This window comes from Tamandua tetradactyla, chromosome 2, assembly GCF_023851605.1.
Source record: "Tamandua tetradactyla isolate mTamTet1 chromosome 2, mTamTet1.pri, whole genome shotgun sequence".
NCBI classification, from domain to species: Eukaryota; Metazoa; Chordata; class Mammalia; order Pilosa; family Myrmecophagidae; genus Tamandua; species Tamandua tetradactyla.
The window spans coordinates 53,423,936-53,435,605 of record NC_135328.1 but is presented as its reverse complement, the minus strand read 5'-3'; the positions used below and the strand labels follow the sequence as shown (position 1 = coordinate 53,435,605).

The window sequence follows — 11,670 nt, the reverse complement described above, 5'->3', positions numbered from 1 at the left end:
GAATAACTGAATTAGCAAACTATTGTGCGGTGAGAGGGTAATGCGTTTGCTTCTTCCTAATGGCTGCCCAGTAGCCAGAGAATGAAACCTCTTCTGATCATGCAGACCATCCAAGGACGAAAGTCACCGAGAGAGAGAGAGAGAGAGAGAGAGAGAGAGAGAGAGAGAGAGAGAGAGAGAGAGAGAGAGAGAGAGAGAGAGAGAGAGAGAGCAGAGGGAGAGGGGGTGGGGAGGAGCGCCCCCAACGCTTCCACTCTGGTCCCCTGGGCTGAAGCTTGGACAAAGGGCCCATCTCCTCCTTGCCCTCTTCGTGCCCAGGAATTGCTCTGGGTTTGGTACAAAGTAACCAGCAAGGAGGGAGCGCCCTGCAGAAGGGTGTGCTGCTGCCACGGGACATGGGGGGCTGGCCTGGGCAGGAGTCCTGGGAGCGGGGAGGCGTGTGGCAGACTGGCAATGAGGACACAAGGCTAGAGAGTGGGAAATGGTCTGAAGATAAAAACAGCTTTCCCTTTTACCTCAATTCAATGCAGCCATCTTTATCCGTCCTCTTTTCTTTCAGGGCTTCCTTAAAAGGGGAAGATTTGATTTAATCTGTCTGTGCATCAGATTTATGTAGTAAATGAGTTTTGAGCACTGATGATGGGTCAGTCAACCTGCTAGGGTCTGGGAATACAGAGGTGAATAAGAAGCCCACATACTAGCAGGGAGATGGATGAAGAATTAAAAATCCCAGAAATGATTAATTATCGCCATGACACATGCACGAGGGGGAAGCCCCTCCAACCTGTAACAGGGTACCCCCCCCCCCCCCAGTTAGTTGGAAAGGCGGGAAGACTGCCTGGAGGAAGGGACACAGAATGGGGGTTCTGGGAAGGGGCGCAAGGGATACTGGGAAGACTGAGGCCAGAAGGAGGGGAGGCCTCAGGTGGGCAGAGAAGAGGGGAGGGGGGAAATCTGGGCAGGAAGAGGAGCAGTGAGAAACCTTGAAGGAGAGAAGGAGCCCTTGAAGGGCTGGAGGGCAGGAAGCCTGCACGCAACGCAGCGGGAAGAAGGAGCAGAAAGAATAACCACATGGGGATCACCCCGTCTTAGGAACTCAGAACCATCTGGAAGGGTCGCCTGGGGAAGACAACGGGGCCTCCCGAAATTCACTCGGGAGGGCTTTCAACAAAGACAAGGTTTTTTCGTTGGTTTGTTTTTTGTTTTTACCTTCAGGGAAAGATAAAACTTGTTTTGCCTTTTCTCATGACATTTTGATAATATGCGTTTGCTGTAAAAAAAAAAAAGTATCAGTCAGCATAGAGCTTAGGCTCTGAGCCTTCACGAACCTTCTGGACTTTGGTCATAGCCTTCTAATGCACCTCCCTGCGTCCGGTCTGTGCTGTGGCCCCCTCAGCCTCCTCACTCAGCAGCAGGGGGGTCCCAGCATGGTGCAACAGGCCACGACACACCTCTGCTCCAAACCCTCTGAAGCCTCCACCTCCTCCCTTCCTTGCCTTCTCCTCTCTGCCCACCTGCTCCCCCAGCCCACTGATCCGCTCCAGTCAACTGGTCTCCTGGCTGCTCCCCGAACCCACTGGCCTCACCCTTGCCCCTGGGCCTTTGCATCTGCTGCTCTGAAAGCTTCTCTTCAGAAGAAAGCTTCTCTTTCAGGGGGAGGGGAGGGGAGGGAAGGGGAGGGGATGGGAAGGCCAGGTTTCTCAAGTAGCCTGGCACTGTGCCCAGAGGCCCGGAGGCCCCGCTATGCCCTAACTCAACCTGAGGGTCCATGTGTCATGCAGTGCGAATCTCATCTCCTTCCTAAGCCTTCCGTGGTTTCTTGCACGTATTAGTTCAGGACTGACGTTGTGCGCTGTCGATGGACTCCAGGGCAGGGGCAGGCCGTGGGAGGGCCAGGCCCTCCATAACTTGTCAGAAGCAGCAGGAAGCATCCTGAGTCCTTTCTCTGTACCAAACACATCACAGATGCTAACACCTCAACTACCTTGTGAGGTGAGTGCTAACATGTTCCCAATTTACAGATGAGGAAACTGAGATTCCACAAAATGAAGGGAAAAGCTAAGTTTACGTTACAAGAAAGATACAGAATCAGCATTTGAACTCAGGCCTGAGCAACTCATGGGAGCTTTCGAGTAAGCAGCTCAGAGCTCTGCGCGAGCTGAGTTCTAGGACAAGGCAGCCCCAGGGGAGCTGTGAGCAGCCAACGTGCACGTGTACCGCTGGGCTGCTGGGTGCTGACACCGTGGGCGCTGCAGGAAGACTCTTCCTGTTCTCTGACCTGAAACTTCCACACGTTCTCCTTTCAGGTGGGAACTGTTTTGTTTGTTTTCTTTAAATGAGCTGCCGTGTGCTGTTTTGAAATTAATGTCAAATACTTTTTGGATTTAAGCAGGTTATAAATTTTTTCCTCCCTCTCTACCATCCTTTCTTCCTTCTTAGGGTACAGATCTGAAAGCACCGCACATGCACACATACCTGCTCATTTCGCCCCAGGAGGGCCTGTGCACCAGCACTTCTCAAACCTTAATATGCATGAGAATCACTGGAGGATCTTTCTGAAATGCAGATTCTGACTCAGTAGGTCTGTGGGGACTCAGCAGCTCCCAGGGGACACTACTCTCTAACCAGCACCCAGGTGATACTACTCTAACCAGCTCCCAGGTGACACTACTGCTCCATGCAGCACTCTTAGAGAAGGAGGCTGTAGCACTGCCTGCTGCTCCTGCTGGCCCAGAATGGAGGAGGAGGGTGGCATGGAGGTGTGGAATGACCCAAGAACACTTGCCTCTCCAGCTCTCGTTAACCTCCCTCCCTAAAGAAAGGCTGCTGTTCTTTGGGGGAAGTGAAGGGGTCTGAGCACAGACTGGTTTAGTGACCCCTTCTGCGGGATGTAGAGATTCTCAGGGCACTGAACTGAGCTGGAAGACCATTCTGAAGTTCTGATTTGAGCTACACCTCAAGTCAAGGGCAGGGAGCTGCACCCTGGTGGCATGTTGGGTCTGCCGTGGTCCTGCTGAAGGTTGTGGGACGAGCATGGCCTTCTGCTAACAAGACCTTGGTAGGCAATTCCCCAAGTACCACCCCTGTCCTTCCAAAACCTGGCTTCTGCCACCTTTGCCCACAGAAGCCAGGAATGCTGAGCGGGGAGAGTGTCCCATGGGGAACCAGCTACCTTCACGAACTTGCTCTGTGACCTTGAGACTCACTAAGTCTCAGTTTCCCCACCCGAAGCTTAGGCAGCTGGACTCAGTAATCCCAGCTCTTGCAGGCTCAGGCCTGAGACATTTCATTCAGCCAGCCCAGCGGCGGCTCCGAGCCCAGCTCCCGAGGCTGTCTTGGTGGTGGATGCGGAGTAGGGAGGGACCCTCCTCCACTGTCCTAACTGGTCCACATGGGGCTGCTTTTCTCAGCACCACTGATCCAGCTAAACCAGGGAGATGCCTCCAGAGGTCAGGGGTTCGCCAGCCCAGCTGGTAAATCACCCAGGGGCTGTGTTTTAAAGCCCTTCCCTGTGTTTTGGCTCCTTAGGGCCCATCTAGGAAGCAGTAAAGCTGAGGGGAAGCTGCTGAAGTTTGATACGGCTCTGGGGGCTGCCAGGGGCAAGGGGCTCCAGCCAAGGGAGGGACGAGGAGATCGATGGGAAACTCTCATGACCCGGTGACCTTGGAGATGGCTTCAAACCAAGTTCTTAACATGCCCTAGTAAATCCGGGGTGGGGAGCTGCCTCCCCTGGGGACAGTGGGAACTGGGCGAGGGAGGTAGAGAAGTGAGAGACCCTGGCCCATGCAGCTAGATGCCCAGAATCCCCGGCCAGCCTGGGTTTGTTCTGCTCTTCTTTGTCTTCATGTAATGGGAGCACCCACTTTACAGTTTGCAAAGCACTCTCCACTCCCACCCTTTAAAGGCAGACTCTGAGGTGGGTAGACTCTAAGACTGGGTTCAGACTTGCTGGCAGCAGAGCATTTGAGGAAGTGCAGATGGGTCATTCTGGCTGGCAGATGAAGTGTAAGTAGGTCCGGACACGTGGAGGTGAGGCCACGGAAGTGAGCATGGCCAGCTGTGCACCTTAACAGGTGCGGACTTGCCTGGGGGAGCCAACGGAGAGTTTCAGCCCCGGTTATGGGTGGGGGTGACATGATACAATTTGTGTTCCAAAAAGCTCACCTGGCTTCAGTGTGCGGGATGGCTTGTGGGTGAGGGGCAGAGGGGAGGCTGTTGTGATAGCATGACAGGGCTTGAGGCTTCCCTCCCAGCACAGCTCCCCAGCCCCCGCCACCTGCCTCAGCATTGACCCACAGACCCCCGGAGACCGACAGCCTGGGTTCAACTCCCATCTCTGCTGCCAACTTGCTGTGTGGATGTGGACAAGTGACATTTTCCTTTCTGAGCTTAGTTTCCCCACCTGTGCTTCTTTTGATTGTTTACCTGAGGTGACGCAGGTAAAGCCCTGGCACAGTGCCTAGAGCTGAGCAGTCCGTCACAGCTGCCCTTATGATCTGGCTTCCCTTGGGATCGTGTAGCCTCACCCCGCTCCCCTTGGAGGCCTCAGCTCTCCTGACCCCAGGGGCTTCTCCAGGCTGCCCTCTGAAGATGGCTGCAAAGCAAAGCCAACACCCCTGCCCGCTTACCGGTGCCCAACCCAGCTGGATCAGCGGCGGGCAGAGATGCAGTGGAAGGCTAAGGTGGGGGGTGGGGGGTGGTTCTGGCCATTTCCTCCTCAGCTTTGCACCCTTTCCCAGGAGGGCTGAGTTCAGAAGGGGAGCTGCTCTGCTCACCCAGCAGCATTCACTGTCCTTGCTGGACCCTGTGCAGCCCCCTGGGGCAAGGCACATCCAGAGATCAGCTGTCTGGGTTCCAGCCCAGGCTTTGCTATGACCAGCCGTGCATCCGGGGCTTGCCCCGTCTCTCTGGGCCTTGGTTTCCCCATTTGTCCAGTGATCCGTGCTTCCCAAACACAGGCATGCAAGATGGTACATGTAACCATTGGACCCAGTTGTGATAAAAGTATATTGTCCGGGGCCGCGGTGGCTCAGCGGGCAAAGTGCTTGCCTGCCATGCCGGAGGACCTCGGTTCGATTCCCGGCCCCAGCCCATGTAAAAAACAAACGAACAAACAAAATACAATAAAACAAGAAAATGTTTAAAAATGTTTCTCTTCCTTCCTTCCATCCTTCCTTCCTTCTCTCTGTCTTTCCTTCCCTTCCTCCCTCTCTCTAAAAAAAAAAAAAAAAAAAGTATATTGTCCTTTTAATTCTCTTCTATTCCTTCTCACTGTGCCAGTGAGACTTGGGTTGATGCTTTTTAGTGCCTCTTAACACTCGCTAAGCTCACGTTTAACAAAGAAAGCAAAGGCCTTTAAAGGAAAAATAGTAAATGTTAGTTGGTTCCCTAAAGGTGGCAGATGGATGACTGGTGTTGGGGAATCCCTGGCCAGAGGGCCTCAAAGGGTCCTCCCAGTTCTTACCTTCTGGGGTGCCCAAACTCCCGGTACTGGGCTGAGCTGAAGTGGGGCTTCTGGACACCCCTGCTATGGCGGGCAGGCAACTTGGCTGAGCTGGGAGGCTCAGCGTTCAGGGCCTGGGCTCTGGCATCAGACGTTACTGGATTTGAATCCGGGCTCTGCTTCTCATCAGCTGTGTGACGTTGGACAGGTGGCATAACCTCTCTGGGCCTCTGCATCTGGGGCTAATGTTACCTGCCACGAAGGAGCAGTGTGGGTGTTAAAGGAGATAATCCCCATGGAGGTACTTCACAACCTTTCACCTGGGCTAAGCAATAACCTCTTCCTGGGTACACAGGAGGGTACCCAGGAAGAGGTTCTGCTACAGACATTGGCTTTTCTGACATTTCTTCTTTCTGGTTTTCATTTCCGCCAGTGTCTGACCAATGGTGGCTTAAGGCATGGATCTTTCTTGAAGCATCTTCCCACTTAGAAAAGTGTCCTCCTTAACATATCATTCCCAGCTTGCTGCTCCCCAAGACCAGTGAGAGGGGCAGACGATCTGGTTACAGGCAGCCAGGCCTTACCTGCTGCCTCCCTTCTCCCACAGGGCAGGGGCTGCACAAAGGGCCATGTCACTGATCACTGCGATTGAGTGACCACACTGCTGGGGGGTGGGGGTGGGGCAGAGCGCCTGTGTAGTCTTCTTGTCTTCATTTGAGGTGGGGCATGGATCGGCTGTTCCCCCAGAGCACTCTTTTGTCCCCAGCCTCTCTCTGGGGCTGTAGCCTGAGGAATCGGGGCCGCAGGCTGCTGCCTGGCCCTGTGTGCCAGCCCTGGCCTCCCGCTTCCCAGCAATCTGCCCTGGGACACAGATAATGCCTTCTTTCAGAGCTCCACGCGGGCTGCTGCAGGAGGCCTGGGGAGGAGTGCTGGGGTCCTCAGGAAACTGCCAGACAAAGCTGCCTTGTTGTGAGGACTCACAGGGAGCAGGGACCCCACTCCCTGGGGAAACCCTCCCCTGCAGGACTCGCCAAGGTGCAGGGGGCCAGCTGCTCCCAGGAGCCTCTCTGAGCCCTGGGCACACGTGGACATGGAGAGTGGGGTGGAGGGCCTGGGAGCACTGGGAACAGGACTCCTGGGTTCAGGAGGTGCCCTGGCTTTGTCTTGACCTGGCTCTTCTCAACCTCAGGAGGCTTCTCAATGTTCTTAGAATACACCCAGCTCCCACGAGGCCCTAGGTGACCTGGTCGTGCTCACCTCCCCAGTCTCATTCTGCCTCTCTGTCTCTGCCGAGACGACCCTGAACTCCTTTTGGTTCCTCGAACCTCAGTCCTTTGAATATGCTGTTCCCTGTGCCTACAACACCCTTCCTTGTACTTTTCCCACAGCTGCCCCCTACTCATTCATCTTGGAGGTCTCCCTGACCACCCTATCCAAGCCCCACCCTAGTGCTTGTTTCATTTGCTTCCATGGCCCCGCCACCTAGAACAGTGCTGAGTGCATGGAATACATGCAACAGATAATTGCTGAACAAATGAAAAGTCCCTAGAGGAGGAGTCAAAACTTCTCCCTAGCCACACACAGAGTAAAAGGCACCACTGAGTTTTTAACTCATGCCTGTTTTGTTCCCAAGCTTTTCTAGAAACTCACCCCCAGCTTTTGGGCCAGCTCCCACCCACAGGAAGGGAAAGGGGGCCGAGCCCCTCTCCTCCCCGCTCTCCTCCCTTCTCCCCCTCGTCCCTCCCTGCCCACTCCAGCTGGAGGGCCAGCCATCCTCTGGGCGGCTGCCGAGGGCTGGGGGCTGCCTCTGCTGGAGTCGTGGCCGGGAACATCTGTCATCATGAAAAGGACCTGGCAGGGGCAGGGTGAGGCCCAGGGGAAGAGCAGTGAAGACAAACGGGAGATGGGAGCAGGGCTGAGCGCGGGACCGGCGTGCGCAACCCTGGCATGAATAAATGATCAGCACTCGGGATAAACAGCCGGGTGGGGGGAGGGCTGGGCCCCCACAGTGATTTCATATACCTCAGGCGAGAGTCGGGTCAGCCCAGGCCCCCAGATGGGAAGTCCTCCTGTTTCACAGCCGCTTCATTACGGTCTTAACTGAGTGCCCCGCTTGGTCCCGGCAAGCCTCAGTGGGGGGGCTAATGTCATGATTAGTCACAATTGGTGGCTGACCCTCCCCCAGGGTCAAGGGGAGGGGGCAGAGGGAGGAAGCCACTGCCTGGCTATAATAGGACAGTTCTTGTTCCTTGAACAGTTGCCAGGTGCTAGCTCTGTTTTAAGTTCCTTATGTCCATAATCGCTTCCTCAGGATAACCCCAGAGGATGAGTGCTAATATCGATTCCATTTTACAGATGAGGAAACTGAGACTCACTCAGCTACAGCTTCAAATCCAGGTCTGCCTGAGTTCTAAAGAGGGGCCCTTTACAGCTGTGCTCACCAGTGTTTCCTGCGGCTCTGGGGCGGAGGGGAGGGCACTGGAAGGCCCTGGCAACTGGGCTCGTATTACGCAGGGATGCTGGTGAATGGGGCTTACAGACGGAGGCATCCGCGGTCCTGACTGAGCATGCAGATGCCTAGGCCCCACCCGGGTCCTGAAGAAGACGTAACAAAGAGCCACCATTGTACCTGCTCATCAGGCCTCCCTTAGGTGAATGCTAGTGGCCTTTTCTTTACAGGTCTGTGGTTTTCAAACTTCAGGGGCATTAAAATCACCTGGGTAACTTGCTAAATAGGCAGATTTCTGGGTTCCAGTCTCAGACAGTTTGAGTGGTCTCTCCACTTGTCCCCTACTCCCAGAATCTGCCCAGATCACAAGGAACACCCACTCCCGGAGGTGCATGAACCACTTTTGGTAAACGCTGATCCGCCATTTAAAAAGTCACAAAGGGAATCAGCCCGGAGTCCTTTCGTACTGGTTTGTCTGAGCTCATCTAGCACTCAGACAAGCGGGCGGGAACCACATCTAAAACTCCGTGGGCTGCCCCATCACCGGATCCTCCAGGGTCTTGCCAGCAGCCTCGGAGGAGAATGCTGGAGGAGTTTCACAGCCACACAAGCTGTTAAAAAGATATTTGCACAAAAGGACAAATATTGCTTAAGCTCACTGATATGAAAAATTAGAATGAAGCAAATTCATACAGTCTGAAAACAGTTTATCAGGGGCCGGAGTAAGGGTAGGGAACGGGCACAGAGATTCTGTTTGGGGTGATGGGAAAGTTTTGGTCATGGAGGGTGATGGCAGTACAGCATTGTAAATGTAATTAACATCACTGAATCGTATATGTGAAAGTGGATAGAAGTGACAATTTTAGGTTTTCTATATGTTACTAGAATAAAATTTTTAAAAAATCATAGGACTGTACAGCACAAAGTGAACTCTAATGCAGACCATGAATTACAGTTAATGGTATATTTATATTAATAATGTTTCATTAATTGTAACAAAGTCACCACACTGACACAAGGAGTTAATAATAGGGAAAACTGTGCATGAGGGGAGTATATGGGAACTTTGTATCTTCTGCATGATTTTTCTGTAAACCTATAACATTCTCTAAAAAAGTGAAAAAAGAAAAAGGACATTTGATTTGAAAATAAAAGGACCCGAATGGTCATTGAGTCCAAGCGCTGCATTTTACATTTAGGGAAATGTATCTAAGGTCATACAGTAAGTTTGTGGCAGTGACAGTCATGCAGCTTTCCATGACATCAGGCTGCTTGGGGTAACAGGTGTCTAGAATTCCACCACTAGAGAGTCACAACTCATTGCCGAGTTTCTGGATGGCTCCGTGGAGAAGCAGTACAGGAAGGCATTAAAACAAAGGGCTGTATGTTAGCTGCGCTGAGGTGTTCCCAGGGCCTGGCGTGGGGCCTGGCACATAGCAGCTGCTCAGTTAATATTTGCTGAAATGTGCACTGAGCATCACTGATAGCTGTGTGCATGAATGATGCAACCCTGGCTCTCCCGGGCTCACAGCTCGTCAGGCCTCTGCGGCCTGAAATCCAGGATCAGGCAAGTGGACACCACTGGCCAGAGGAGGAGGCTGAGTCCCTTCCTCTTACCCCACTATGCCAAGACCTCCGTTTTACTGATCTGTGCAGAGAGCTTATTGGAGACGAGAACCTGAGACAGACTTCAGTTAGGGGCGGCCAAGCTAGATGCTTCCAAGGACCAACATCTGATGAAATGAGTGAAGCTGGCTGAGCATGAGACATTAGGGAGCAGTGGGGACTGTGGCCAACAGCAATGATATTCAAATTCTATTTTTTTCAAGAAGCACTGAGCTTGCCAATGGAAAACCCTAATATATCCAAGGGCCAAGTCTGACCCCTGGCCACGGGTTTGCTACTGTCAGCATTCTATATGGTACTGGCCCGGGAGTCTGGAGACCTAAATTTAGTTCTGGCCCTCCTCCTTGGGGAAATCCTTTGCCTCAGTCTCTCTTTCTGTACTCTGAGGGAGAGGGTTGGGATCACCTCTGAAACTCTGTGCCAGGAAGTGGCCAGGAACACTGTGGCTGACCTCTGCATGCAGCAAGGCTGCTGTGGCTTTAAAAGTGCCTCGACAGCCCCAGCAGCAGCAGGAGGGCAGATGCGACTGCTGTGGCAGGGTGAGTGAGCCGGTGGCGGAGCTGAGCCCGCTGGCGTGCGGGCCACCTGCAGAGCCCGCCACAGCTGGGGAGATTAGTCTCTTCCACTAGACAACACCCATTACCATGTTCCAATAGCCATCACTTCCGCTAGGAGAGCTGCAGATGAGATATCGATTGCACTGACCCCAGGCGAGCCCTTTCCCCAGCCTGAGAGGCACGCAGATCAGCCGGGCTGGTCCGCGGCCAACAAGCCTCCTGCTCATCCCTGTCGCCGGCACAGGTCCGAGCCTTGGATGTAGGTGAAGCCGGCGGCAGACCCCACCTGGTGGGCCGGATTGAGCTGGCCTTCCGAGGCTTTGCAGCAGGTCTGAGCTCTTTGATCTCAAGGTGTGGAGATGTAGAGAGGGGTGTTCCCGGGGGTGTGAAGCGAAGGAGTAAAGGCAGAAGAGGACAGGATGCATCCAAAGTGGAGGGGGAGAGGTCTGGCTGAGCAGTGTGGTGAGGGGGGTGGGGGAAAGTGGGACGTGGGGGCAGCCTGATGCCAGTATTTGGGTGGTTAGTGGAAACTTTGATCACAACTCCATCTTTGCCCCCTGCCTGTAGCAGCTCCTAAGGGCTCCAGGTGCTGGAATGAAAAAGGGAAACACCCTCAAACTTGGGCTCTCGAGGCTTGCAGGCTCTGTGGGGGCAGGAGGTATGTCTTCTCGTTCCCTGAACTCTGCCCTTTCCTCCCTCACATCACAGCGCAGGCCCAGGCTCACTGTCCATGCCTGAACCCTCAGCTGAAATCAAGTGAAGGAGACAGCAGCGAGAATGCAGCCTCCCTCCCTCCCTCCTCTCTCTGTCCTCCCTGCCTGCACTTGTTCACAGGATCCTGCAGGGCGGGAAAAACCACAGCCCAGAGCTCTCATGTGACAAGAGGACCTGCCTGGCCCCCCCGCACTCAGCACTAAGATGGGGCCAGGCCAGGTGACTGTGAGTTTTGTTCAATTTCCCATTTGTCCAAATACCACTACACATTTTTTTAATTTATTAATTAAAAAAAATTAACAACAAACAAAAATATTAACATATCATTCCATTCTACATATACAATCAGCAATTCTCAATATCATTACATAGTTGCATATTCATCATTTCTTAGAACATTTGCATCGATTTAGAAAAAGAAATAAAAAGACAACAGAAAAAAGAAATAAAATGATAACAGAAAAAAAAAAGATTATACATACCATACCCCTTACCCCTCGCTTTCATTTATCACTAGCATCTCAAACTAAATTTATTTTAACATTTGTTCTCCCTATTATTTATTTTTATTCCATATGTTCTACTCGTCTGTTGATATGGTAGATAAAAGGAGCATCAGACACAAAGTTTTCACAATCACAGACCACTACACATTTTTGAAAAAAAGGAAGAAAGGCATCCTTCATTTTTTTTTTTAATCCTATGATTTTGAACATAGTCTTACTATAACAGCAGGGAGCCCACTGGGGCCGTGGAATGTCCCATACCTTTATCTGGGTGGTGGTTACACAGGTGGATACACGTGTAAACACCCTTTCAGCTGCGTCTCTAACATCTATGCACCTTACTGTATGTGGGTATATATGCACATGGCACCTAAG

The 11,670-nt window shown here is 52.7% G+C and overlaps 2 long non-coding RNA genes across 2 annotated transcripts; one reads left to right on the top strand and one right to left on the bottom strand.

Annotated features, from left to right (window-relative positions):
* Positions 1–5,236: 5,236 nt before the first annotated feature.
* On the bottom strand, positions 5,237–7,576 carry LOC143672488 (uncharacterized). The gene is made up of 3 exons (XR_013169877.1): positions 7,466–7,576; positions 5,465–5,695; positions 5,237–5,353 (listed from the first exon to the last, which is right to left on the bottom strand). It is a non-coding gene; the product is annotated as an uncharacterized LOC143672488 (long non-coding RNA).
* Positions 7,577–7,656: 80 nt separating this feature from the next.
* LOC143672506 (uncharacterized) lies at positions 7,657–8,568 on the top strand. The gene is made up of 3 exons (XR_013169880.1): positions 7,657–7,707; positions 7,799–7,840; positions 7,958–8,568. It is a non-coding gene; the product is annotated as an uncharacterized LOC143672506 (long non-coding RNA).
* Positions 8,569–11,670: the final 3,102 nt, after the last annotated feature.